The 7,049-nt window shown below is 35.9% G+C and overlaps 1 long non-coding RNA gene across 2 annotated transcripts; it reads left to right on the top strand.

The window, feature by feature from the left end:
• Window positions 1-1,491: 1,491 nt before the first annotated feature.
• Window positions 1,492-2,985, top strand: LOC118483145. Of its 2 annotated transcripts, XR_004869668.1 has the most exons (4): window positions 1,498-1,544; window positions 1,738-1,993; window positions 2,133-2,181; window positions 2,614-2,985. It is a non-coding gene; the product is annotated as an uncharacterized LOC118483145 (long non-coding RNA). The 2 variants fall into 2 exon arrangements; XR_004869669.1 differs by lacking the exon at window positions 1,738-1,993 and having other exon boundaries at window positions 1,492-1,544.
• The last annotated feature ends 4,064 nt before the right edge of the window (window positions 2,986-7,049 follow it).

Raw genomic sequence — 7,049 nt, 5'->3', positions numbered from 1 at the left:
TGTCAAAAATTCAAAATTCAAAAAGTAACTGCCTTCAACTTTTCAAACCTCCAAGCAACGAACCCTTGAAACCTTTAAATAACAAAACATATGCATAAAAGTCAGAAGTCTTTGAGCATACTACCCCAAAAACCTCTGACTTGGGGGCTGATGACGGGGGTAGCCCAAGATTAAATAAGATGACTAAATATGCAAATGCTTAAAAGGTTGAAAGGTTCACCGGATGAAAAGCTGTAAAGTGAGAAAAGCGAGGAACAGTAATCAATCACATCTGAGAACTCGTCTCACCAACTCACGCCCACAAAATCAGAGCAGGTCTGCACGGATACACGCTATTAACCAGGGGTCCAAAGCCTTCAACCCCAAAAGGGGAAACCCTCCATTGCAAACAGGTTCCACTAGTCTTGTACATACCATTTTAGGAGATGTCTTCCCCTATAAGAAGACAGCTCATTTCACTCCAAAGACATTCCGAAACAGAGAAAGATTCCCTCATCTCTGGTCATTCATAGAGTACTTGCTCACTTCCAAGTTACTCTTCATCACATTCACCACACACTCGTTCTATTTGCTTTCTTTTCTGGATTCGAGCTTGCCTCGGAGAAAGAACTTCAAAGCAAATAACAATTACATACTAGTGAACCTCCTTCCACGTTTTGCAAACGTGGAAGGACCCCGCGACCTGCATTAGGCAAAACTGAACCCTTCAGCCCTTTTGCCTAACCACCTCAGCTACCATCCTCGGTCTAGTATTTGTTGCATCAACACATACAATATAATTTCAAGAACCATTAATGCCTTAATGGTGAACGAATCATATGAAGTACTGTGAAATTATATCATTATGGATATTTACCTCCTTTATAATCTTAACTCCTAGTTTACAAATAAGAATCATATTGTAAGCTTACCTAAATCAAAGTGATAAAAGTTTTAAAATATCAAATCTTCTTAGCCTTTAAAATAGTTTACAAATAATAATCATATTGTAACCTTACATAAAGAAATCCAAGTGATAAAAGTTTTAAAATATCAAATCTTCTTAGACTTTTAAAAATCGAAACAAAGTTTTACGTCTTATTAAACATAATGAAAACCACAAATTAACAACGATATATATCTAATATCTATTCTATTATCTATTATATATAATAAACATAAAGATTTGGGCTGATGTGGCATGTTCTTAGAGCTTCTCACAATAGTTTTGGCGGGAAACTTCTCGGGTCAAGATATGGGTCTACGCGGTGTCCATTTTGAGGTTATGACCCGATTATTTAAATAGTCAAATAACCTAAAACCCTCACAGCTTCTCTTTCACGCTATGTGCTTTCTTCTTCCTAAAAACCCTAAATCTCTCAATCGCCACATTCTTCTCCTTCACTCCTGTTGTTCATCCTCCTCCTTCTACTTCAACTTCCCATCTGACGTTGAATTTATCAACAAACCCTAATGAACAATATACCCAATCAATCCGTTCTTTAGTTTCTTCATTCCTTTTCAAACCCTAAAACTCCAGCCGTACAGAGATTGAAGAGTAGCAGGTTTGTAATCATCCTTTGTAATCATCCTCTGATATATGTTCTCCCTTTGTCATGTTATTTGTTAAACAAAATTGAAGGTCTAAGGATTTCTTCAACGATTACGGGTTTTTCAAAAATCGTGATTTAAGCAACAAACCAAACATTTTCATGTTTTTCGATTAAATGTTGTGAAATTATGATTCATGTGAACAAGATGGAGGTTGGTTCTGGGTGGAGATGGCAGAGGAAGCGGTATCTTTTGTGGGTAGTTCCTGATTGGTGACCCTAAAACCGGTGATACACTTTATTTGTAAAGCAAGACCATGGGTTGGGTGGCAAACACGGTAGCTCGAAGAAGAAGGCCGGGGAGGGTTCGAAAACTAAAAAAGATGTTAGCTACTACCTTGTGGACTCTCGAACATGGAAAACATTCCGACGAAGTTTGTAGACAAGCAAAAACTTGAAATCGAGTAACTTTTGAATGGCTAATTTTGTTTTAAATTAGGACTTCATAGTGTTATTCATTTACTTTTCAAATGATTTTGATGATGTGAAATAGTGGTAGACATGGACTTGATTATGATATTTCCATCGTGTGTTTTTTTTCAGGAACCAACAACACAACTGATTTAGGGTTACAAGTCTTCATTCAAATAGGGTAAACTGTTATTCTTCCACTTTGATGCATTTTTATGTTATATTTCTTAATTTTTATTTATAATATAATACAATAGTCATTATCTTATCAATAGTTAGCACATTTACAAATTTTAAAGTTAAAACTTTTTTTTTACCATCTAAAGTCCTATGGTTCTATTCCCCAAATTGAGATGGTATTTTGGAAGAAACGTCACCTGCATCACGACCTCTACAATTTGTCATAATTATATTTACTACCAAACTTATTGCACTACTTTTGTTGAATACAGATTTGAGCTACATTACCAGTGGTTTGTTTCTTTTTTCGCATCATTATTTTAGTTTTAGTTTCCATTAAGTTTGTTAGAATAATAAAAACATACAAGAAATAAAATCAGTGAACGTAACAATTTCATGGTTTAATAATTTAATCTGTTAGTTTTTTGTGTAGATGGGGTCATCAGAAACTGCTATTGCTGTCCACTGGCGCACATGAAAGATACTTATAAGATACTTACAAATTGCTGATGATGACGATAAGCTACATATACGTTACGTAGCGATAGTGTTAAAATAGCGGGCGCTATTTCATGTTTAGCGATACACTAGAAGAAAATTTTAGAAATATTTTACATGTATATTTTACCAACAAATTAAAATTTTTTTTACAAAAATCCGCTAATTGTCGCTACCAACTATATAACGACACGTGAGCGATTCGCTTCGCTACGCTATTCGCTATAGCGGGCACCATAGTTGTTAACGGTGAATAGCGACAAATAACGATAAGGTACCTATATGTTAGATAGCGAATAACAATAAATAGCGGGCAATGATTGTAGGAACGTTTGACGACCTGACGAGTCGATCAGAAGAGTGCTTAGACTGAATCAGAGGCGGAATTCATTGATTCGGTCTTCGTATAGCTTGATTTCACTATTTAACGTCTCATTTATTAATCTGCTAACAATTTACAAGTTCCGGAGACAAATTGGCAAGGCTTCGCCGTTACACCTTCAAAACACACACCTAGATCCGGTCATATGGTCCCCTATATATAGACAACAGGGTTCGCTTATATGGACATGTCCATATAAGCGGACCTATATCATTGTCATATAAGCGAACCTATATGGTGACTTATAAGCGGACCTCCTAATATGACCTATAAGCGGACCTATCCAAAACTCCGTTCACTATACAATCAGCCCTAGCCTAAGACTCGAACTAAGATGTAGTCGACAGACAACTGCACCAACAGACTCCCCCTTGAATGTTGACGGAATCTTCAGTGAGAGTCTTCAACATGACATTATCGATTTCGATCAGTCTTCTTCAGAAACTCTGCCTGGGATCATATGCCTGGATCCTTCTCTGGCTATAACTTTCATCAGACTTTCCATTATCATCATTCTAGGATTGTCGTCTGGGATTTGTTACCACCATTGAAATCATCTCCTGGCTTTATCTCATCAAACTTCTTCTCAGGTTCTGATGTATCTCCTGGCTTTCCGTAGCAACAGGATCAGAAACCTGCACAACTCAAACAATCTATCACAAACAAACACAATTGTGATTCAACTTAATGAATCAACTAATCATTTAAGAATATTCAAGAATTTTTCACATTTAACAATTTATTAAACTTTCCAAAATCTGATTAACCATTTCAAATCACTTTAACCAAACCAACTATTCATCTTGTTTAGCCTTTGAGATTTTGAATTTCAGCTCTTCAACATCAGTTGTCGAAAATCTTTTTGAATTTTTAAAATATGAAACACAAATGCAATAACATCAATTAAAATGCAAAAATGAAATATGTACAAACATATTTTTGTGAGTTCGTGCAAGAGGATCATATCAGCTGCTGACTAGACACTAGCACCGTTAAGCTGTTAATTCATTTTAAGCTTTTAAACAGTTCGCGTTGATTGTCGATATATTGATCCACTTAAATTCTCACAAAATGTTCAACCTGTTCGGGATACAGATTTAGTGTTTTAGAACTTAAACATCTACATGTGTCCCACCTCAGTATATACTCCCGTATCCAGACCCCAGTATTCAGTCTTACAGGTGAGTATACCACAGCTGATATATGTTAAGGGGTTATGTGCGAGGGCCGTGAGAGCTCAGGTCGATACTTCCGTATACGCAGAGAGATGACGGCTTCGAATTTAGGTGGGTCCCCTTTAGAGGATCTTTTTTACAATAGCAAAGATTATCAATTTTATTGTTTAATCAGATTGTTGAGGGCTAGCTTATATTTCAAAGCTTTTTGCAGAAAGTATTATCTGGGGACTAGGTCAGTACTTCCATACAGCAGAAGTCCCGGGATAATACCCCAGATATCACTGAGCATAAAGACCTAGTATCTCAGAATACAGGACCCTTCAAACAGGATTTCAGGGGTTACCTATATATCCTGGAGGTGTTCCCCACGTAGACGCAAGTAAAATTTATGTTTATATCCCAAACTGATCTACTAACTCTGTGAAAACCTACCGACACATCTTTAGCGAGACTGCTTAATTGCATTTTAATCACTACAAATCTTTAGCGTACTGTGCCAGTCTAGCTGATGTACTATCATTTCCCCTATTTGCACCAAAACTCATTTTTAATTTTTCAATGTTTTTGACATTTTCAAATTTTCTAATTTTTTTAAAATTTTACTCCCCCTAAAATCAAAATATGTTTCAATTTTGATTTTCTGGGAAAATTTGAAACAAACTGTACAAAAAATTGACAACATGATATCGAATTGCTTCGATTCGCCATCCACTTGACGTAAACAATCAGAACTCCCCCTCTCAACAAACAATTTTCCCATTATGATCTCAAAACACTTAAGTTTGTTTTAATCAAAATGGTTTTTCCGGAAAACTTAGTTTGTTTACCAATCATTTGTAGATTCTGGGGATCAAATCATGTAATTAACTCAAGTTCAATTTAATGACCTTGATTAACTACTTGTAGGATTGATCTGATTCAAAATCTGAACCACTTGAATCAATCACAAACAAATCTTTTACCTTTTGAATGAATGACGTTACCGAATAAAATTTTAAGAAAGATGCCGATTCATGCTCCACGCTTACCAACCTGGGAGCTCCGGCAAGTCAGGTTTTTCTATTTAAACATATTCACCCAAGCCTGACGGTCCTTGGGTGATTTCGAATTCTTATTCAACAATGGTGGAAAATTTGCATCATCCATTGTTAAATCTGAATTCTCCTTTTTTACCTCAACCAATGGCTCCTCTGGTTTTGACGAACCAGAATCATTGCCTGCAGGTGGCTTGTCTGACTTTGACCTGTCAGATTCATCGCCGACCATTTTCTTCTTCCTCTTTTCCTCTTTTGTCCTCAGATTTGTATCTGATGAATTCATCTTGCTTGACTTTGCAGCCGAGGGAGTTGATTCATCAGAACTCTTATTCAATCTGTCCGGTGAACCCGAGGACAAAATCTTCTCCAAATATTCTCTCGCTTTCTTCCTCTTCTTCCTTAGTCTTTCTTTTTGCCCTTGAGAAAGCTTCACTTTCGTCTCTTGAACCTTCTGTTCTTGAACTTTTGGTTTTTGAACTTTTGGTTCTTGAACTTTTAGTTCTTCGGGCTTGACCTTGACTGGAATTCTTGCCACTTTCTGAGATACAACCCTCGATCTTTCATTTGATCTCCTTGGGCAATCTCTAGCAATATGACCTTTGATCTGACAATTGAAGCATCTTTTGGTCTCATAATTCCAACCCTGGCAGTTAACAGCAATGTGTCCTTGATAACCGCATCGGTAACACACTCTGTTATCGTACCATATACCACCTTCACACCAAACGCTCAGATCATAACATTGTCTGGCTTGGTGATATTCCTTTCTCCTGTTGATTGCTGGATTTGACTTTTGAGCCATGTGGTCCGACCTGCACCACTTATTGCCAACAATTTTTGAATTTTCATTTTTTACTTTTTGTAATTTTTCATTTTGATTGGATGATCGATCTGATGAACTTTTATTATCTTTTTGTTTCTGTTCTACTTTCTTCTTCAAAGGTTTCTGTTTAGAACATTCACCTTTTTCAGTCGATTGTAAAACAGTTTTCTGAAATTTTTCTTTTAATTTTAAAAACAATTTTTGTTTTTCTATTTTTTCATTTACATCATCAGATTTCTCATCGCAATCTTCAACTTTGACATTGTCAAAGTTTGTGACATTGTCACTTATTGGAACAGAGTTGATTGGTTTTGGACAGGGAAACTTCAAACTGTCTGATGCAGTCACAAAACCTATCAATTTCTTTTCAAGTTCATCAATCTTGATTCTTGAATTCTCAGCTTCTTTTTCAAGCTGAGAAATTCGTTCAAGATGAGACTTGATAGATTTTTCATTCTCATTCTTCATGTTTTCAAGAACAGATTTTTCATTTTCCAAAACTTTTATCTGTTCTTGAAATTTTGTCTCATTAGCTTTCAAATTTTTGTTCTCAAGTTTTATCCAGAAATCGTCATTTTCTGATGATTTCTGTTTGTTTTCAAAAACCTTTACATTTTCTTTCAAACCTTTGTTTTCAAATGTCAAACTGTTCAACCCATCCAACAGTTTGTCATTTTCAGCTTTCAGTTTCTCACAATTTTCCTTCAAAGCTAGAATCTGTTTTTCATCAGTTTGCTTCTCGTCTTCCAACTTCTTGACTTTTGATGTCAAACTTTCCGCATCCTTCAAGAGTTTGTCATTGTTAGTCTTAAAGTCGTCACATTTAGAGCACACTGATGCAGAACTTGAAGATTCATTCTTCACAGATTCTTCAACTTTTCTTATCACACTATGTTTGATTTGCTTTTCTTTTGTTGCTGCTTTTACTTCTTTCTCAGCTCTGATCTTTTC

Source organism: Helianthus annuus, chromosome 10 (assembly GCF_002127325.2).
Source record: "Helianthus annuus cultivar XRQ/B chromosome 10, HanXRQr2.0-SUNRISE, whole genome shotgun sequence".
Taxonomy (NCBI): domain Eukaryota; kingdom Viridiplantae; phylum Streptophyta; class Magnoliopsida; order Asterales; family Asteraceae; genus Helianthus; species Helianthus annuus.
This window is presented reverse-complemented; position numbering and strand designations above follow the sequence as displayed.